Source organism: Ahaetulla prasina, chromosome 3, assembly GCF_028640845.1.
Source record: "Ahaetulla prasina isolate Xishuangbanna chromosome 3, ASM2864084v1, whole genome shotgun sequence".
NCBI lineage: Eukaryota > Metazoa > Chordata > Lepidosauria > Squamata > Colubridae > Ahaetulla > Ahaetulla prasina.
The window spans coordinates 150126842-150150213 of record NC_080541.1 but is presented as its reverse complement, the minus strand read 5'-3'; positions in this window follow the sequence as shown (position 1 = coordinate 150150213).

The following is a 23372-nucleotide window of genomic DNA, read 5'->3' as shown; positions in this document are numbered from 1 at the left end:
CCAATTCTTGACAGGTTGATCAGAACAGGGACTAAGGGATGCAAAAAAATGGTTTGGGGACCTGTGAACTGTGAGTTGTCTACCTTGTTTTAGGAAATACATATGAGAAAGTGCATTTGTGGGAAAATATATTAAAAATAAATTAAGAATCATGCATTTTCAGCTACATATTGCCTCAGGATTCAGAATACATTCATGTAAAAGGTAGAGCTGTTTGCATATAATTCTGGAGACTGGACTGAAACTATATTAAGGATTTAACACTAAAAGTAAGCAATCCTGGACTTTTTAAACCAGGGGTCCCCAACCTTTTGGACCTCAGGGACCACTAAATTCATAAATCCCGTAGACCACTAATATGATCTGCCCAAGGACCGGATGGGTGGGCGTGGCTAGGTGGTCATGTGACTGAGTGGGTGTGGCCAACTTGATGTCACTCTTGTCGAGGGATGCCTCGCCAGCCTCTACTCACCCCTCCCCTCCCAGCCACTCCTCGCCTCCACACCCGGGCTCCTTAGGGCCCCAACAGGAAGCAGTTGTTGGAGCTAAGCAGCCACCATGAGAAAGAGTTGGCAAAACAGCTGGCTCAGTTCAAATTGGATCTGGCCGAATAGGAGGCTCAGTAGAAGCACCTCATTGAGGACTATGAGTATAGGCTTTCCAAGCAGAGGGAAAACCTGCGGGAGTGCAAGGCAGGTACTGGCGCCTGGAGGCTTAGAGGGCTGAGATGGACAGCCAGTTCCAGGCCATGATGCTGTCCCACTGGGGCGGTAGTTTGAGGAACCCTGATTTAGTGCAATATAAAAAATGCAAATAATTTTTCTATGGACCACCAAATTTTTCTCACAGACCACCAATAGTCCACGGACCACCAGTTGGTGACCACTGTTCTAAACTGCCTGGATGAGAGGCAGATTGCACATATTGCTAATGAGCAACATAGAAAAAAGCCAATTTTCAGTGAAACCATAGTAGGGGTTTATTTATCAAATTTTATGGACGCCCATCTCACAAAAAGTGGCATACAACCATTAGTCAAAACAACAAAACAACAACAATCATTATAAAAAAAGTTTTAAAAATCCACAAGGCACAAAAAAGAGTGAATGGTAACCAAAATAATGGAGTCATCTCAAGATTTTACTGGTTCCCTGGGACCCCGAAGTCTTGAGGAACTTTTGGAACATTCCACTGAACTAGATTAAGGGTTGGTTCTTTTACTGTTGAACCAAAGCATCTACATGCAAAAGGTTGCAGGGGAGTACCTCTCCTTCAATGTTGTGGCTATCTAATTCGATATCTGGACAATACAGCACCTTTATATGACATATGTCTTTATCATGGCAATTGCTTGGGCCCATTCCAAATTAATTTGATTAAAGTCAAGTGAGAAGAATGGTGAGACTGTGTTTACTGACCCCAGCCTCAATTTCATCTCCTGATTGGCTCTGTCCTTTGCCATTTACTCAATGGGGGGAATGTCTGAAGGGGCAGATCCGTTCCATAAACTATACATAAGTATTATTATTATTATTATTATTATTTATTGGATTTATAAACCGCCCTTCTCCCGAAGGACTCAGGGCGGTGTACAGCCAGGATAAAAAAGAACAATATACAGTTAAAATACAATTAAAAAACTTATTATACAGTATGGCGAAATAATTAAAATTATGAATCTAAAAACCCCAATTAAAACTAGAAAGAAAATTTAAGATTTAAAATTCAACAATTTAAGAAAGCCCCGCACGAACAAACAAATATGTTTTCAGTTCGCGGCGAAAAGTCCGAAGGTCAGAAATTTGACGTAAACCAGGGGGGAGTTCGTTCCAAAGAGTGGGGGCCCCCACAGAGAAGGATCTTCCTCTGGGGCCGCCAGCCGACATTGTCTGGCGGACGGCACCCTGAGAAGGCCCTCTGTGGGAGCGACGGGTCGGTGGGAGGCATGAGGTAACAGAAGGCGGTCCCGTAAGTACCCAGGTCCCAAGCCATGGAGCGCTTTAAAGGTGGTTACCAAGACCTTGAAATGCACCCGAAAGGCAACAGGAAGCCAGTGGAGGCTGCGCAGGAGAGGTGGCACATGTGAGCTACGTGACTCCCTCTATCACCCGCAGCTGCATTCTGGACCAACTGAAGCCTCCGAGTGCATCTCAAGGGAGCCCCATGTAGAGAGCATTGCAATAATCCAGGCGGGAGGTAACCAGAGCGTGAGTGACTGTGCATAGGGCATCCCGATCAAGGAAGGGGCGCAACTGGCGCACCAGGCGAACCTGGTGAAAGGCTCTCCTGGAGACGGCCGCCAAATGATCTTCAAACGACAGCCGTGCATCCAGGAGAACACCCAAGCTGCGCACTCCCTCCTTTGGGGCCAATAACTCGCCCCCAACAGTCAGCTGCGGCTGCAGCTGACTGTATCGGGGTGCCGGCATCCACAGCCACTCCGTCTTGGAGGGATTGAGCTTGAGCCTGTTCCTCCCCATCCAGACCCGTACGGCCTCCAAACACCGGGACAGCACTTCGACAGCTTCGTTGGGGTGGCCCGGGGTGGAAAAGTACAGCTGAGTATCATCAGCGTACAGTTGATATCTCACCCCAAAGCCACTGATGATCTCACCCAACGGCTTCATATAGATGTTGAACAGGAGGGGTGAGAGAATCGACCCCTGCGGCACCCCACAAGTGAGGTGTCTCGCGGTCGACCTCTGCCCCCCTGTCAACACCGTCTGCGACCGGTCGGAGAGATAGGAGGAGAACCACCGATAAACGGTGCCTCCCACTCCCAATCCCTCCAACCGGTGCAGCAGGATACCATGGTCGATGGTATCGAAAGCCGCTGAGAGGTCTAATAGGACCAGAGCAGAGGAATAACCCCTGTCTCTGGCCCTCCAGAGATCATCCACCAACGCGACCAAAGCTGTCTCCGTGCTGTATCCGGGTCGGAAACCGGACTGGAACGGGTCTAGATAGACGGCTTCATCCAGGTACTGGGGTAGCTGCCGTGCCACAGCACTCTCTACAACCTTCGCAGTGAAGCGAAGGTTGGAGACCGGACGGTAATTACCTAAAATAGCTGGGTCCAGGGAAGGCTTCTTGAGGAGGGGTCTCACCACTGCCTCCTTCAAGGCAGCAGGGAAAACTCCCTCCAACAAAGAAGCGTTGGTAATCCCCTGGAGCCAGCCTCGTGTCACTTCCCGGGAGGCCAGCACCAGCCAGGAAGGGCACGGGTCCAGTAAACATGTCGTAGTATGCAGCCTCCCCAGCAACCTGTCCACGTCCTCGAGAGTCACAGGGTCAAACTCATCCCAAATAACCTCCACAAGACGCGACTCCGCCCTCCCACCTGGATCATCCCAATTTCGGTCCAAGCCGTCCCGGAGCTGAACGATTTTGTCGTATAGATAACCATTAAACTCCTCGGCACGGCCCTGCAACGGGTCATCCCGCACCTCCTGATGAAGGAGGGAGCGGGTCACCCGAAACAGGGCGGCCGGGCGGTTATCTGCCGACGCAATGAGGGTGGAAGCATAGGAACGCCTCGCCTCCCTCATTGCCACTAGGTAGGTCCTAGAATAGGATCTAACTAGTGTTCGGTCAGCTTCTGAGCGGCTGGACCTCCAGACGCTCTCTAGGCGTCTTCTCCGGCGTTTCATCTCAATAGATCTATTGTATCATTTACAATATCCATTTGTAGACTCTAAGTTCCCCCAGGGAAAGTATGACTTAGAAATGCTGTCTCCTTTCAATGCACTGATGGCAAGGAGATCTAAAATTGAGAATACTAACGCCAATGAAGGTTTGAAAAGGAAACACCCCGAAATGCTAATCTTATAGAGAAAGGTGTTCTTGGGCACTGGAAATAGAATATTGGAGGGACAGAGATAAACATTTTCCTAAGGCTACCACATAAATTTATGGCAGAGGTAGGATTGAAATCAGGGACTTACTGATTCTTAGCTGAGTTCTCTGATGCTCTAGAGCAGGGGTCCTTAACCTTTGGTCCATGAACCAGTACCGGTCCGCAGCATGCCAAAAACTGGGCTGCACAAACAAGTGAAGGCCCATCCATGAGATGCAGGCACAAGACGAAAACATGCCCCGTCTGGTCCGTGGAAAAACCTCTCTCCACAGAACCAGTCCCTGGTGCCCAAAAGATTGGGGGGGAGGCACTACTCTAGAGGGTAATGTTGGATGAGATCTAGGCAGACTCTAATAATCAGAGAAGCCTTAATCCACCTCTGCCTAGCTTCTTTGCCACAAACAGTTATTAAGCATTGTCAAAACGATGCAGTGCTGTATGCATCCCAATCCATGCATTTATTTGGACTCAAATAATATCCTATAGGATATTCTTATTAGCAATGTGCAGATCTTTTCACCTCGAGGTCATATCAGAAAGAGAAAAGGAGAGAGAGGGCGGAAGGAGAAAACCAATTTAATGTAGTGTTAAAGGCGCCACACTTGAATTAGAGTTCTAATCCCACCATGGGCAAAAAACCACCTATCTGATCTTGGGCCAGTCACTCTCTTTTAGCAATAGAAATAAAACATGGCAAACTACTTAGAATCATATGAGAGAGTGACTTTTAAATTTCTTTCTAATTTGGGTCTGTCTTGAAAAATACAATTAGAACTTGAAGTCATTCCTTTCATGTCTCATGCGTTGAGCTTCTTTTATTTAGTCAGAAGTAAAGGAATTATATACAGTACAATAGTTATTTAAGGCACTTTTGCAACCAATTCCATTCTATATAATTCTATGAGGATTAATTTCTGGCATGAATAATAGTTATGAGCCTGAACCTTACATTGACTTTATCCGTACCTTATGTGTAAAATTACAGATTTTTGTTTCCTTATTTTAGTTCTTTGAAATTATAATTGGCAGCATGCTAGGATGAATGTCACTTGAGATCAATTAATCAAACAGCAAGGATCTAACTGAGATAATTTACCTATAACAGGTTTTGAACTGTATGGCAAAAATAGCTACTTAATCTAATGGGATCTGTAGTATGAGTAGATATACTCACTTATTTGAGAGAAAGCATCATTTAATATAATGAGAATAATTGTTTGCGCTACACAATTGTACTGCCAAACTTTTTAAATTTATTCCCGCATTGAGACTGCCCAATTTTATTCTCTGTGTCACTGAAGAAAAATGTTACCAGAAAGTACTGAATTATAGAGGTAAGTACGAATGGCTATTTACTCGCAAAGGCATTGGATAGAAAGGTAGCCCCTGACTTATGACCACAATTTGAACCCAAAATTTCAGATGCTAAGTGAGACATTTGTTAACTGAGTTTTGCCCCATTTTATGACCTTCTGCATCACATTTGTTAAGTGAATCACTGCAGTTGTTAAGTTAGCAACCCAGTTGTTAAGTGAAATCTGGCTTCCCCATTGACTTTGCTTGTCAGGAGGTCTCAAAAGAAGATCACAAGGCCCTGGGACACTGCAACAGTCATAAATATGAGTCACTTGCCAAGCATCTGAATTTCGATCACATGACCATGGAGATGCTGCAATGGTCACAAGTGTGAAAAATGGTAATGTCATTTTTTTCAGTGCCATTGTTAACTTTGGATGGTCACTAAATGAACTGCTATAAAGTTGAGGACTCCCTGTACTGTATTTAGAAAGGGAATATGCAGGTTCAGATTTTCTCTTAGCTACATTAATTCACTGGATGATTTTCAATCAGTTACTCTCATCCCAATCTACTTCACAGAGTTGTTTTGGGGAAAATTAGAAAATGGGAGTGCTATACATGCCATCTTGAACTTCTAAAAGAATGACAGGATACAAATAAAATATATCTCTTCCCTCTCTCTCTTCTGCATCCTTAAGTGCATACTGCATTTTATCCTTTGGTCATTTAGCATGCATGATTTAATTAAACACCATATATAATGCACGGTCACTCATGCCCTTGCGACATCTTGCACGGTCACTCATGCCCTTGTGACATCTCGTCTGGATTACTGTAATGCTCTCTACATGGGGCTCCCCTTGAAGAGCACCCGGAAGCTCCAGTTAGTCCAGAATGCGGCTGCGCGGGTGATAGAGGGAGCCCCTCATGGCTCCCATGTGACACCTCTCCTGCGCAGACTGCACTGGCTGCCTGTGGCCTTTCGGGTGCGCTTCAAGGTTTTGGTAATTATCTTTAAAGCGCTCCATGGCATTGGGCCGGGATACTTACGGGACCGTCTACTGCCACCGATTGCCTCCCACCGACCCGTACGCTCTCACAGGGAGGGACTCCTCAGGGTGCTGTCAGCCAGGCAGTGCCGACTGGTGACACCCAGGGGAAGGGCCTTTTCTGTGGGGGCTCCCACCCTCTGGAACGAACTTCCCCCAGGACTTTGCCAACTTCCTGACCTTCGAACCTTTCGCCGCGAGCTTAAGACACATCTTTTTATCTGCGCAGGACTGGACTAGAATTTTAAATTTGGTTTTAATGGGGTTTTACTATTTTATTGTGGTTTTATTATTCGCCGTATTTAATAAGTTTTTTAAATTGGGGTTTTAACTTGTATTTATGTGTATATTTTACTTGGCTGTAAACCGCCCTGAGTCCCTTGGGAGATAGGGCGGTATAAAAATATGATTAAATAAATAAATAAATAAATAAAATAAAAAGATAAAATGTTATTGTTTATTCCTACTACATACCTGTTTGACCTTTACAGTTTAAGCTACAGACCAGATATTAATTTTAAAATTTGGTTTCTGTGTTGAACCTATATTGGGACACTTAACTGGCAAAATAGCAAGATAATTCAGTCTATCATTGCACGGAAGCCTCTAACATCAGTCACATCAGCATCTGGATCAATGAAAAAATGTGCAAGAATTACAGGTAAACTACTGGAAGCCAATTTAGGATACTTTGGGGCCTCTTAATACACTTTTTAATGCTTCTGTCAAGTTTCATTCATAAAGAAAATGATACCTATGAGAGTCTAGTGTACATACCTTCCAACTCAGGATAAGAAAAATTGTTCTACAACATAGATATATTGTAGAATACTGTATAACCTTGAACGCTGCGCTTAAACAAAATGCCAAAAATCAGCCAAAGTTACTTTATGTTTCAGACACAGAATAATTTGAAAACAATTCTTATTTTATATATAAAAGAAGAGGCAGTTGACACTTTTTAAAAACAAAATACTGATAATGGGACTGTGACTTTCCTTATTCCTGAAGGACAAAGGACATGATTATAACTTTTCAACTTTACTTCCTGCTATCATTGCCAAGCAACTTTCACTTTCAGTGATTGTTGACCATTTGCTTAATAAGAGTGTGGTACACAAGAAAAGACCTACTGGATTAGGTTAAGGCCCAGCTAAACCAAGAATTAATTACTTACACTGGCCAACCAGATCCCTTTCAGGTGCTCATAAACAGGAGAGATACGATACCTATTTAGCCTAACATGCTGCTCCCAACCTGGCAATAACAATGCAACTCAAGTTTCTATCCCCTATGATTTATCCAATCTTCTTTTAAAGCCACCCAAGTTAGGGGTCATCACAACCTATCATAGCGATAAATTCAACAGCATAATTACGTGCACGGGAGGAAATGCCTGTTTTGCTTTAAACATCTTTCCAATCAGTTTCATTGGATGGCCCAATGAATGTTGAATATTTCAAGAGGGAGAAAAACGTCTCCATGTTCACCTTAAGTATGCCAGGCACAATGTCCTTCCTGAGAATTTTTTTTTTCAAGTTAAAGAATCCAAACTTCCCAGCCTTTCTCATATAGAAAATACAATAGCAATCTTGGTTTTTATTTATTTTATTTTTATTTATTTAATTTGTCAAACATGGCTTAGGGCCTGGGTACTTACGGGACCGCCTGCTGTTACCGCATGCCTCCCACCGACCCGTACGCTCTCACAGAGAGGGACTTCTCAGGGTGCCGTCCGCCAAGCAATGTCGGCTGGTGGCCCCCAGGGGAAGGTCCTTCTCTGTGGGGACTCCCACACTCTGGAACGAGCTTCCCCCGGGCTTACGCCAAATACCTGACCTTCGGACCTTCCGCCGCGAACTGAAGACACATCTTTTTACTCGTGCGGGGCTGGCTTAAATTTTATAAATTTTATAAATTTTATAATTTTATCGATTTTAAATTTCTTACTACTAATTTTAAATGGGGTTTTAGTGTTTTATATATTTTAAAGTTTCTAGGCTAATTATAATAAGTTTTTTAACTTGTATTTTAAATTGTATATTGTATTGTTTGTTTTTACTTTTGCCTGTACACCGCCCTGAGTCCTTCGGGAGAAGGGCGGTATAAAAATCAAATAAATAATAATAATAATAATGTACGAGTAAACAGGTGTAAGTATAAACATGGACATGAACACGGGAAATGAGTACGAATAAATGGGGACAGTAGGACAGGGACAGTAGGCCCTTACAGATCTCTTAGGAATGGGGTGAGGTCCACGGTAGACAGTTTAAGGTTAAAATTTTGGGGGTTTGAGGATGTAACAACAGAGTCTGGTAGTGCATTCCAGGCATTGACCACTCTGTTGTCGTATTTTCTGCAATCAAATTTGGAGCGGTTTACCTTGCGTTTGTATCTATTGTTTGCCCTTGTATTATTGCAGTTGAAGCTGAAGTAGTCATTGAGAGGTAGAACATTGTAGCAGACAATTTTGTGTACTATGCTTAGGTTAGACTGTAGGCGGCATAGTTCTAGGTTATCCAAGCCCAAAATTTCAAGCCTGGTGGCATAAGGTATTCATAAGGTATTCTATTGTGAGCAGAGGAGTGGAATTACTTTGCTCTCTTCTACCCTTCAAGTTAAACCCTTGTTCAAGTATGGGAACCAAACTGTATAGGATGAAATGTGGATGTACCCAGTGGTGAAATCTGAACCGGTTTACTACCGGTTCACTGGCTGCGCATGCGCACGCACGTCTAAAGGAGGCATGGGGTACGTAGAACAGCACATGGGGGGGATGTGATCAGCTGTGCCACACAATCTTTTTTTTTCTTTTAAAAGCATTTTTTTTACAACCTATTCGGCCAAATAAAAAATAAGGCTCTGACGATTGTGCGGCTCAGCTGTGATTGTCAGAGCCTTTTTCTTTACCTTTTAAAAGCATTTTTTAGAAGAAGTGGCAAGCGGGGAAGCAGGCGACTGAGCATTGGGTGGCCATGGGAGGGGGGGATTTTTGCTATCGGTTCTCCGAACCACCTGCCGCCATCGCTATCGGATTGGCCGATCCGGTCCGAACTGGGAGCATTTCACTCCTGGATGTACCACATATTTGTATAAAACTATCACAAACATTTGCTTTTCCCTAATGATCATTAGCATCAAATCCTTCCTTTTCACAGTTGCTGCATTCTGACTCAACACCTTCCTGATTCTCTCTATGATGGCTCCAAGATTCTTTTTTTGGATAGTTATAGACATCTCAGACCTGACATCAGTGTTTAGGAAGTTAGGATTTCTTACTGCAAAGCCAATTGGTATTTAGCATCATCCATCATCTTGGCCTGATCACTGCTCAAGCCAGGTCAAAACTGTTCATGAACCAATTGGTCCCAATATAGAACTTTCATGGACTTCCTTTTTACTTTCTTCAATTAAGAAAGTGCCTATTAATTTGTAGTCTTTGCTTTCTGTGCCTCAAATAGAAGGTCCATAGAGAAAGTGGTAAGGACAGCTGAGAAGATTATAGCAAGCTTGCTTCCAATTATTTAGGACATTGCTTATAAGCGCTATGAGCTTAGAGCTTGGATCATTTTTAGGGACCCCCGACACACACTTTACAGTCTTTATAGTTTACAGAAACATTGCTCCCCTCTGGGAGGAGGTTTCGAAGTATTTCTAGCAGGACTACCTGATTCTGTAACAGCTTTGTTCCTTATGCCATCTGTCTGGTAAACTCGCAAGATTCGTTTTTGTTGCCATGTACATGTATACATCTGAACTAGACTGTGTTGTCTAGTATGAATCCAGAAAAGGTTAGGTCCTATTATTCTTGGCCTTAAGTTTAACCAAAAACTTTTGATGAGGAATTTTGTAAAAGTTTTTTTGAAAGTACAAATATGCAACGTCAATAGGAACACCTCCATCCATCTGACAGTTTACTATAGAAAAATTCTAAAAGGTTGATGAAGCAGAATTTAGCTTTGTGGAATGCATGTTGATTTCCCTTCAAGGCTTATACATCGATTTGCACAGCTACTTTTCCCCCTTTGATTACCTGTAATACCAGTTTGTCTAGAATAGAGATTAAGCTGCTGGGCTTATAAAAATTGTTGTCACATTGACTACCTTCAAATAATCTGGCACTGAGACGAATTCGAATGAAAAGTTACCTATTTTTGTTAGGAAGTCAGCAATTTTATCTTTTAGTTCTATAGCAATGAGGATTCCTAGGTCATCCTAGAATATCTTCTCGTCACCTCAGCTGGTTTTTGTTGTTCTAGATCTGAACCTGAGAAACTTAATGCAGGATTAAGTATCAGTTTTATGTTTTCTAATAGTAAACACAGACTCAAATAACTCAATCAGATTGCCTGCAGTTTCCACATTCCTTTTCAGAATCCTTTATCATATAATGATCTAAATCAGTGGTCGGCAACCTTAAACACTCAAATAGCCATTTGAACCCATTTCCCACAGAAAAGAAAACACTGGGAGCCACAAAACCCTTCCCGTGCCTGACTATTTCCTAAGCAGCCACAAAACTAGCATATGTAGTTGAATTAAACATTCTGTTTTCTTCTGAAACTTTTCTTTTCTTCAATTTAGCCATGGTTGGCCTACTGGAGTCAAAAAGCTGAATAAATTGCATGCTGGCGGGTGTCACACATTGTCGGTTGTGACGCATATTTTGAGTGACAGGGAACCATAGCAGAGGAATGACCCCTGATCTAAACATTGATTTTGGGCTTTTAATATATTTAAATATTTTTCCCCGTTTTCTGTCACACTTTCCTCAAATTCTTCTTATGAATTTATTATTATTATTTTACTATTTTTTGTGTGTGCCAGAGTTTGGGCTCTTTCCTGTTCTCCTTATTATGTCAGGGCTTCCATTTTCTAAATAAAGCCTTTTGCAATTTCCTAGAAAGTACTCAACAGCCATGCTGGCTATTTTTCTGGATTTAATTATGGAATGCATTTTAGCTGAGCCTAAACTATTGTGGTTTCATATAGTCTTCAAGACTATAAAGAGATTTGGCCCTCTTGACATTTTTTCTCAGTTTATTTTCATAGGGTCATGGGAGTGGTTGGGACCTAGGAGATCCCCTAGTTCCTGCTAGTGCAGAAATCAAATACTCTAGTACAGGTAGTCCTCACTTAAAATACAATTGGGGCAAAATTTCTGTCACTAAGTGATGTGGTCATGAAGCTCAGTGTCATATGATCACACTGCTTGCTTGTGGAAATTTTGGCACTTCAGTGGCTGCTTTGCAACCTTCTGCTGTCTTTGCTGCCTGGTAAAGTTGCAAACGGTGATTATGTGACTATGGGCCAGTAATGTCATAACTGAGAGCCAGGTGTCAAGGGTTAGGGTTAGTAACTGACTGCATTTAGATGAAGTTGCTAGAATATATGGAGTCACACTTATATACAGCTTCCAATTTCCACCTATATTTAAAAATCTGAAGATTTTTTTTTCTTCTTGTGAAAAACTAAGATTATCACTTAGAAAATTTCATTTTCAAATTATGATTGGTTCATGGCCTTTGGCTATTACAAACATTGGCACAAGCACAGATAATCAATTCAGATGTAATAGAAATTACCTCCTTGGACAATTTTGGACAAAGAAGCAAGCCAAGTTATGATAAGGAAAATAAGATGAGCATACAATGAACTTGAAGTATTGTTCAAAGCAGATGTTGATCAGAATGGCATAAAAAATGACAAAGACACAAACAAATAAATTTTTCAATGTATGATTTGGGAAAGAATCTGAAATGCTACAACTGATCTCAAACCAAACCAAACCAAAAAAACCCCAAACGCCCAAAAAGAAACAGAGGATGTGTTAATATAAATAAATCAAAGTTATGTGAGAAATAATAAAAGAGAATTTAAGGATTTTTTTTGCAGCACAATTGAATATACATGTTATAAGGGTTAATTTTGCAGAGACTGGCTGTCAATAAAATGGTTGCTTGTAGCTTCTACCGTCTTTGAAAAACTGATACTCATTTCTGTACAAGGATATATTAATCAGATATGAATAGCAAAGCATTTCATTTACTATTGATCTGCTCCTAATCAGAAATCAAAAATGTACCTTATCCCATGACAAAGTGCAATTATCTATTTTGTTAATTACTATAATTATCTTCCCCACATTTATTTTGACAGCAGTGTCAGCAGCAGAAAACTATTTCTTCAAATTGCCTCATGCCAATTATGAATTACAAATTCATACAATTTTGACAAATGATTTTCATGCTCCTTTGCACAGACTTTCAGGCTTTTTTGAATCAGGTTACCAAACTGTATTATCCTCTAAAACCTTATCCACTCCAAGTATTAAGAATCCCATAAAGAAAGTTAAATAATACTGAATGGTAACAAAAGTTCACATTGTATCATCATATTAGAAGAAATTATCAATGAATCAAACAAATCTGAAGAATCCTAAACTGAAATATAAGAAATATGACTCATTAAATATATGAGAAAGTAGCGATAATATTTATAGGATTGTAGGGCAGACTGCACATAGATAGTTCCAAATTATTTTTTCATAATTTCCTTGAAGGATTTTTTAGGATGGCATCACCATTTTAGGTCTACAAACATGTACAGTAGCTTCAGCCATGTTTCATTGGGGTCTGATAGAACTGGCTATGTATGCAGCCTTATAAATTAAGTTTAAATACATTAATTTAAGGTAAAGTATAAGATCATTCCACCCGAAAAAAGTTTAGGATTTCAGCTGTACAGTTCCAGAAAATTGCCAGCATGCTAATACATTTTGTATCTTTCAGTGACTAATATGTTTTGAAACTATTAACAAGTTTTGATGCCAAGTTTGTAATGAGACAACAACTTCATCTGCTTCATAAGGTCTTGAATGCTATGAATCATACTTTTATTCAGCTATGAATATTGAGGGCAAGCTACCAACGAAAGAGGAGTTGACTTGCACGAAACCACTTCATGTATAGAAATATGCCCTTGGAACACACTTCAGTGTTATGGATTTCATCTGTTTTATAGCTTATATTTTTGTGGCCTCATTTTGAATTCTATATCTTATTGCTTTTCAAGTAGTTCTTGCATAAGAAGGAACAAAGCGAAAATTTAATCCTCAGTTAGAACTGGTATAAGTACCACCTAAGTACATCAGTGTAAATATCTTGCTCTCCTGTTCAACTAGAATTAATGTTGTAGTTCAAACCTTTGCGTAGACTTGGCAACTCAAGTTTCAGAACATGGAAGTGAGAAAATATGTACTTTGTTCAACTAAAATGAAACATGCAGCAGTTTCTGAAATAAAAGCAGTGTGATTAAATATTATTACTCATCAAATCATAATGCCAGTACCAAGATTATATAGCTTAAATGTTTTCCACCAGCACCTATGTCAATATTTATAGTATTTAATCTATATATATTAAGCTTCATTATTATTGTCACCATCTTTAATGTTTCTTTTTCAATTATTTCCTCTGATGTCATTGTGTACCCTGTTCCACTTCTAAATCTGTGGAACTGTGTATATGTGTGTGTGTATTTATATGGAAATACACTCATAAAGTGATGCGATGGCTCAGGGGCTAGGACGCTGAGCTTGTCGATCGAAAGGTCGGCAGCTCAGCAGTTCGAATCCCTAGTACTGCCCTGTAACGGGGTGAGCTCCCGTTACTTGTCCCAGCTTCTGTCAACCTAGCAGTTTCGAAAGCACGTAAAAATGCAAATAGAAAATATAGGGACCACCTTTGATGGGAAGGTAACAGCGTTCTGTGTGCACCTTTAGCATTGAGTCATGCCGCCCACATGTCTTCGGACGGCGCTGTGTCTTCGGTTTTGAAACGGAGATGAGCACCGCCCCCTAGAGTCGGCAACGACTAGCACGTATGTGCGAGGGGAACTTTTACCTTTACCTTACACTCATATATCTGGGTGTGGGTGTTCTGTCAGGAGAGGGAGGGAGGGGGAAGGAAGGAGGGAAGGAGAGAGAGAGAGAGAGAGAGACAGAGAGAGAGAGAGCATATTTTTAAGAAGAGATTGGATTCCTTGCCTGAACGGGAGTTGGACTCCAAGGTCCCTTCCAAATCATTGTTCTGTTCTGTTCTGTTCTGTTTCAGACATCTGATAATAGATGCTAATAAAAGTTGCTAATGCTGCAATAAATTGTCTTTAAGATGTATCAAGACTATACCATTTACTTATCTTAATTTGTCCCATGCATGTCAGTATTTCTTTATTTATCACATTAATATGGTTTGGAGAAGATATCTGTTAACCAGTTTGTCTATGCATTAAAAGCAAGAGACGATCTTAAAATGGATAGTGTGTCTTCAGAGTATTTTATAAAGCCCAAACCCTATCTAATCTAGCAACCTTTCCCACAATTACCAACAGATAACAATTGTAAATAATAAAAGAATGGCCTCTTCCAATACTTTCCCCAATAAATGGTATTGAGAGGCAAGCTGTCTCTGATTCCTAAGATAGTATTTAACTATGATGCAAAGCAACCATTGATAGCCTAATATTCCATGCATATTCACTCTGTAAAGCCATTCAAGTATCAATTTTTAGTCTCCTCAAATTCTCGTTTTGAGAATTAAGCCGAGGAGAGATAAGAACGTCTCTCTTTTCAATAACATACATTATTTTATATATCTTTCTTTTCACGTGTTTGTCTTTTTTCTAAAGAGCTTCAGACATAGAACTCTATCTAGGTTAGTCTAAAACAGAGCCATAATACAAGTAACTAGATCAGATTTTATATATGAGGTACACTTATTTGAAACATTTTATCCTACATCCTTCAGTACTCTACAAAACTCAAGCTGCAAAAATATATAGCAGTCATAGAAAACGTATAGCAGTCATAGAAATAATGATCAATTGTTTGGTTCCAGTGATATCCCTGCTTCACAATATAGTATAGTAACCATAAAAAAAACAGTTGAATTTACCTTCTTCAAAAGAGGTGTCATCATTTAAAGAGAATGGCTCTGTGCTTGTTTCTGACCATAAATGCAGTATTATTGGGCGGGGGGGAATCTATCTCATTGGTGTTTCACAGCAAAAAGTAGCTGCCTTGCATGGTAGACCATCAACCGACTGATGAATGGTGAATTCATTGACAATATGGGCAGGGGTGAAATCCAAAATTTCATCTCTACTGGTTCTGTGAGCATGTCGTGGCGGCGTGGCAGGGGAAGGATATTGCAAAATCTCCATTCCCACCCCACTCTGGGGCCAGCCAGAGCTGGTATTTGCTGGTTCTCCGAACTACTCAAAATTTCCACTACCGGTTCTCCAGAACCTGTTAGAATCTGCTGGATTTCACCCCTGAATATGGGTCTTCTCTTCATTAGAGAGTACTCATGTACTGGTAGCTATGCTGGTCCCATTATTTCCAGAGCTTAAATATCTGGAAACAAGCCTTTTGCTGGTTATCTTGACCTATGGTCTTGCCTAAGTTTGATCACTGAAGTACTATCCTTTTTTTTTTTTACATTAGAAATGCACCCTAATGTCAATTTTAGACTTTGGAAAACCTTGGTTAGTTGTGGTCAACATAAACTTCGGTTCTCAAATCCAATTGGGATTGTTGACAGTGGCTTAGGGATTCAGATGTAAGACTTAAGATATCTTAAATAAAAAAAGAATCTTGGTTTTAAATATTTTGTCTGCATTGGGCCTTGATGAAGCCACCTTTCTGTTTTCTTCTTGTATGTGTTTCAGATACCTTTCCTCTTAACCGGACTGCTTAGTCACTGCACTTTCTTGCGACTCCTTTATTGGCTTCAATAAATAAAGTGATATTCTCCTGATATGCGTGCCAGAGCTTTTATTTTCTTCACCACGCCACGATTTGTACTTTTACCATTCCCATCACCACAGGGCCCATTTTCAAACTATCGTTTTTAAAGGTCACTTGTTTTGTTCCAATGCAGTTGAGCCTGACCATGATTTAACGACACCTCAACAAGCAGCATTAAAATTACCCTCTGTATGCGATCATAAATAATTATCCGGCCAAAGAAAAGAAAGAAATTTAAAAGAAAGAAAGAAAGAAAACAATATTTCTTTCGCAAGAAGCCAAGACGGAGGATATTAGTTAAAATGTTAAAGTATATTAACCAATTATGCGAAATCCTTTCATATTGGCTTGCTTCATTTCAAACATGGCACAGGCTATTTTGTCTGTGAACTCGAGTGGAACAAAAAGCTACAGAATGCAATTTGTGTCAGGAGTTGGACTACAGAAGGACAACTAATTCTAATTAGTACAAATTCCCCACAGGCCAAAAAGGAGGCCTAATGCAGGAACCAACTGCCTAATGCGGTTTCTATCATGCAACAGGTGGGCAGAGGTCTCCCAAAGGTTGTCATGGTGATAGCTACTGGTAGACCTTTTGCTGGACACCAGTAATTAATTGAGTGCATGGCCAGTCTTTGAATGTGATATCTTTTAATATACTTCAGAAGTAAAAAAAGAAAGACGGGAAAAAAATGTCTCTTTTAATTGGTTAAAATTAAAATAGCAGAAGAGTTTGCCAAGAACTACAGTAATGTAATGGAAGTCTTTTCAAACCCTCAAACTGGAATTCTTTGCATATCTACAGGAAGAGTGGTATGTTAAGAAAAAAAAAAGGGGAGTGGGAGGGGGGGAGAGCCAAACTTGCTGGGAAGAAAGTCTCCATCAACTAATAATATGGGTATTTTGCCAGACATATTTCTAATGCAAAAATTTGCGTGCTGCTCATTAACAGTCATTATTATGTATACGTTAAAAATACAGGTTTAAGATACGGAAAAATTATGAGGACGGCGTGAGGGTTTTTAAAGTGGAACGAAAATGAGACACAGAAAAGGGAAGAAAGATCAGAAGTTGGAGAGAAAAAAGTATGAAGTCATTATTGGAATGCAGAGTAAAATCCACAATATTTATTCATTTTACTACAATAAATAGACTTGCTCTCCAACTCTAAATCTATCTTTGAGTTTTGCTCCTTATATTACTGGATCCGGGAACTCATTTTTCAAATTTCTATTCCATATATGGAAATATTTCTCCCTTCAGAGCAATTTATTTATTTATTTAAATGAGACAAAATCAACATGGTCCCTTCATTCTTGCTTTTAAGGAGAAGTACAACTTCAAACATTTTTCAGTTAACACAGGCATAAAATTTACTCCACTTTGTTTTAGAATTAGTTTGACTGTAAGTTTTGAAGGTTTAGTGTCAGGGAAGTTTTGCCTTTCCCATTGCAGGGTCAGAAATTTGTTATATTAAAAAAAAAAAAAGACATTTTAGAGACTGCAAATAGTGCAGTCTGGATATTTGAAACTGAGTGTTTATTTTCCTAGCTTCATCTTAAGCAACAGTGGAATTTATCTGGAAAGGCATACAAGATTAAAATATAGACACTACCACTAAAGTATTTCAATGGTCCTTCTGATTGCCAAACATATTTATTTATTTATTTATTTATTTATTTATTTATTTGATTTCTATACCGCCCTTCTCCCGAAGGACTCAGGGCGGTGTACAGGCAAAAATAAAACAGACAGTGCAATATATAATTTAAAATACAATGAAAAAACTTATTTTAAAATTGGCCTGAAAATTAAAATATACAGTGAGCTAAAAACTCCATTTAAAATTAGTTAATAAGAATTTTAAAAATTTGATAAAATTCAATTTTAAGACAGCCCCGCGCGAATAAAAAGATGTGTCTTCAGTTCGCGACGGAATGTCCGAAGGTCAGGTATTTGGCGTAAACCCGGGGGAAGTTCGTTCCAGAGTGTGGGAGCCCCCACAGAGAAGGACCTTCCCCTGGGGGCCGCCAGCCGACATTGCTTGGCGGACGGCACCCTGAGAAGTCCCTCTCTGTGAGAGCGTACGGGTCGGTGGGAGGCATGTGGTAACAGCAGGCGGTCCCGTAAGTACCCAGGCCCTAAGCCATGGAGCGCTTTAAAGGTAGTAACCAGCACCTTAAAGTGCACTCGAAAGGCCACAGGCAGCCAGTGCAGTCTGCGCAGGAGCGGTGTTATATGGGAGCTACGGAGCTCCTCTATCACCCGCGCAGCTGCATTCTGGACTAACTGAAGCCTCCGAGTGCACTTCAAGGGGAGCCCCATGTAGAGAGCATTACAATAATCCAAGCGAGAGGTAACGAGCGCATGAGTGACCGTGCACAAGGCATCCCGATCAAGGAAGGGGCGCAACTGCTGAACCAGGCGAACCTGGTGGAAGGCCCCCCTGGAGACGGCCGTCAAATGATCTTCAAACGACAGCCGTTCATCCAGGAGGACACCCAAGTTGCGCACCCTATCCTTTGGGGCCAATAACTCGCCTCCAACAGTCAGCCGCGGCTGCAGCTGACTGAATCGGGGTGCCGGCATCCACAGCCACTCCGTCTTGGAGGGATTAAGCTTGAGCCTGTTTCTCCCCATCCAGACCCGTACGGCTTCCACGCACCGGGACAGCACTTCAACAGCTTCATTGGGGTGGCCTGGGGTGGAGAAGTACAGCTGGGTGTCATCAGCGTACAGCTGGTATCTCACCCCAAAGCCACTGATGATCTCACCCAGCGGCTTCATATAGATGTTGAACAGAAGGGGCGAGAGAATCGACCCCTGCGGCACCCCACAAGTGAGGTCCCTCACGGTCGACCTCTGCCCCCCTGTCAACACCGTCTGCGACCGGTCAGAGAGATAGGAGGAGAACCACCGATCAATGGTGCCTCCCACTCCCAATCCCCCCAACCGGCGCAGCAGGATACCATGGTCGATGGTATCAAAAGCCGCTGAGAGGTCTAATAGGACCAGGGCAGAGGAATAACCCCTGTCCCTGTCCCTCCAGAGATCATCCACCAATGCGACCAAAGCTGTCTCCGTGCTGTACCCGGGTCGGAAGCTGGACTGGAACGGGTCTAGATAGACGGCTTCATCCAGGTATTGGGGTAGCTGTCGCGCCACAGCACTCTCTACAACCTTCGCAACAAAGCGAAGGTTGGAGACTGGACGATAATTACCCAAAATAGCTGGGTCCAGGGAGGGCTTCTTGAGGAGGGGTCTCACCACCGCCTCTTTCAAGGCGGCAGGGAAAACCCCTTCCAACAAAGAAGCGTTGATAATCTCCTGGAGCCAGCCTCGTGTCACCTCCTGAGTGGCCAGTACCAACCAGGAAGGACACGGGTCCAGTAAACATGTAGTGGCGTGAAGCCTCCCCAACAACCTGTCCACGTCCTTGGGAGCCACAGGGTCAAACTCATCCCAAATGGACTCAACAAGACGTGTCTCCTCTCCCTCGCTTGGATCATCCCAATTTCGGAGAACCAAGGGGCCAAACGAGATCTGTGCCGGGTCAGAGGTCGCATATTGATTTTTTTTTAAAAAAAGTATGTGATAGGTTTTCCTGTGAAACCAATCTTCATTTTTGGTAATGAGAGGCATACAATCTCTTAACATGGAAACCTTATTTATAGCGCTCCATGGCATAGGGCCGGGTTATCTACGGGACCGCCTACTGCGACCAGATACCTCTCACCGACCCGTGCGCTCTCACAGGGAGGGACTCCTCAGGGTGCCGTCAGCTAGGCAGTGTCGTCTGGCGACGCCCAGGGGAAGGGCCTTCTCTGTGGGGGCTCCCGCCCTCTGGAACGAGCTCCCCCCAGGACTCCGTCAACTTCCGGACCTTCGAACCTTCCGTCGCGAGCTCAAGACACATTTATTCATCTGTGCAGGACTGGCTTAGATTTTAAATTTTATAGGGGTTTTAAATTGATTTTAATATTTATATTTCTATTTTTAATGATAGGGCACTGGAATAAGTTTTTTAAAGATTATTTTAATTTTGTACACTGATGTTTTATATGCCTGTGAACCGCCCTGAGTCCTTTGGGAGATAGGGCGGTATATAAATTTAAATAATAAATAAATAAATAAATAAATAAATTTAATTATCTGAATCCCAAATTAATTTGCTAATTAGGAAAATCTGGAATTTGTAGCCTCAGGAAGGGAAAGCCTGTTTTATAAAACTTTGTTTGTTTTACTTTTATCTTCAATTTTAGCATACATTTTTATTTGTATTGCTTTATGATTTTATAACATGCTTTACTCTAATCCCGTGATGGCGAACCTATGGCACGTATGCCACAGGTGACAAGCAGAGCCATATCTGTGGGCACGCGAGCATTGCCCTAGCTCAGCTCCAGTGTGCATGTGCGTGCTGGCCAGCTGATTTTCAGGCTCACCAGAAGTTGGCAAATAGGCTGTTTCCAGCCTCCGGAGTGCCTCCATGGGGGTGGTGAAGGCCGTTTTTGCCCTCCCCAGGCTCCTAGAAAGCCTCTGGAGCCTGGGGAGGGTGAAAAATGGCCCTACCGGGCCCACCGGGCCATCGAGTACCAAAAGCAGGGGAGCACTGGGGGGGGTGTTTGTGCGTGCATGTGGGGGGGGGACGAGGCGCATTGAATTATGGGTGTGGGCACGCGCGTATGTGACACACACACCCCACGCTCTCCCCACTTTTGGCACACAACGCAAAAAGGTTAGCCACCACTGCTCTAATCAATGGGGCCTTTTTTGTTTTGTTTTGCTGGTCAATGACTCAACTAAAATAACTGACTATCTAAATTAGTAGATTTCATCGAGTCTTATAGCAGTGAATATATTAATTATAGAATGTCATAAATCTCTCTCTTAATTGAGGCACTGCCCTGGGCTAGTCTTTTACTTCCTCTAGGGTCTGAGAGGAGGAAAGCAGTGGTGGGCTTCAGCCAGTTTGGACTGGTTCAGGTGAAATGGTTGTTAAGATTCTGTGCAGTTCAGTGAACCGGCAAATCCTACCACTAGCTGGTCCTGCCCACCCCGGCCCACCCCACCCCACCCTATCTCACTTTGCCCACCTTGGCCAGTGGCTAGAGTGACGCCCGCACCCAGCTACTCTCTGGCTAGTCATGCTCACTTGCCCAGACCATGTGGCCCAGCTGATTTCCGCGCCTTGCCCGATCTGCTCACTGCAGCTGCCCATGAATGTTCTTTGCTTGGCTGAAGGCTCAGCTGCCTTTCAGGGCCTGGTTCTCACCATCCTTCCACCCACAAGCCGCCTGTTCCCCCTTCTCCTCGGGTCGGGGAAAACACTGCTCTGGCTTTCCCTGGGACCTCCACCCACATGCCGGGATGCTGCTGTGAGAATGGTGCAAGCCCCATGGGCCAGAAGGTAAGGCTGACAGCAGGGAATGAAGATCGGCTCCAGGCTTGCTGCGCTCAGCCAAAGGACCGCCTCGGTGGAGGGACACACATGGCGAGGCAAGGCTGCCTTTCGGGCCCAGATTTGGCTTCTGCGGGCCTTCTGGGTGGGAGGCCTGAGAGAAAATGCCTCCCCCAAAGACTGCCCGCTCACCCATCCATCAGCCAGGCTGGCCTGGAAGCGGCATATCCCCTTGTTGCAGGCTGGATGGGGGACCTGAGGCAGAGCAGAGCAGCAGGAGGCAGCCCAGAGCAGGGCCTGAAAGGCGGCCAAAGCTCACCGTGTCCCCCTCCCCCATCAAGAAGCCTGCAGCCGCCACCATTTTGCCGGTGCGAGAAGCCTCCAGCCACCACCTCTTTGTTGGCATGAGAAGCCTGCAGCTGCCAGTCTTTGCCAGCACAAGAAGCCTGCAGCCGCTAGCTCGGTTCCGGCTAGCAAAGAGGCGGCTGCTGCAAGCTTTTCTTGCCAGCAAAGAGTGGCAGCTGCAGGCTTCTCGTGCTGAATAACACCGGCAGCTGCAGGCTTCTTGTGCTGAAAAAGAGGTGGGCCAGTGTCTCAGGGTGGGGTCGTGTGTCTAGCTGCACCAACGAAGGCCGGAAGTAGCTGCCCACCATTGCCTGCTGCAAAAACCTTTTTACAATTCCTGACTGTCAGCCAGCGAGAACCAGCAAGAGATGAGATGTCAGAGAATCACCATTGCTGTTGCTATTGCTTTACAAAGGTAAGTCTAAGGCTCTGGCCACCGCTGCTTTGGCCCGCCTGCGCCGCCCCACCTTGCCATGAGTGACATCGAGTTGGCCATGCCCACTCAGTCACATGACCCACCCAGCTACGCCCACCCAATCTTTAGGACAAACAGTTGTTAAATTAGTTGGATCCCACCACTGGAGGGAAAGTAGTCTTTTGGGTGCTTCAGGGCTCAGTCCCCTCTCTCATTTAATATCTAGATGTGGCCATGTAGAGGTGTGGCGATCCGTCAATTTGGGGTGAGATATCACCAATATGCATATAATACCCAGCTTTGTATCTCTACCACAGCCCCTTTGAGCCATGTTGGGGATGTTCTATTCCAATGTCTGGAGATGGTTCAGATCTGGAATAGTTGGACTCTGACTCACTCAACCCTAGGAAGACTGAGTGACTGTAAGTATTTGGAGGCTCTGGAAACAAGTTTCTTCCATCTTTGATTCTGGGTCCCAGACAGACCGAAGATGCAAACTAGGGGTACTTCCAGACTCATAGTTCATACTCAGAGAGAAGATGGCAAGCATGGCGAGGAGAACCATGCCACATCTTTGGGTAATGAACCAATTGTGCCTATTCCTGGACCAGGAATCCCTGTTCATTGTTAGCCTTATAGCCTCTCATTTGGATTACTGCAATGCTTCATGCATTTATTGTAAATTGGTTGTATCTTTGTTGTATGAATTTATTTTTGGATGTTTTTACTGTTTTAACAATTTTTGTCTTAACTCTTGTTAATTTTAGAACTGTAAACTGCCCAGAGTCACTTGGCTGAGATGGGGGGGGGGCAGTCTATAGAAATTGAATAAACAAGCAAACAAACAAATAATATAAGAGAGCTGTCTAGAATAATATGTCCCTGGTAAAGTTGAAGATGAGAAAGAATGAATCATACAAGCATCCTCTCTTTTCCCATCTCTCCAAGTGCAAATCAAACTATTGCAGTAAGAAAGTAGCATAAACAGTAACTTCTGTTAACATATATATACCATAAGTTTGATATAAACCACTGATAAGTCCTGGAAAGTTACTACATATATATTTTCTCATTTAGATTCAACAAATCTGTATATTTTGTTATACATATTTAACTCATAAATACTATGTCAGAATTTCCTTCGTCATTAACACGGTTTTGTTGCAGAAGTAAAATCACACATGGGGGACGCATTT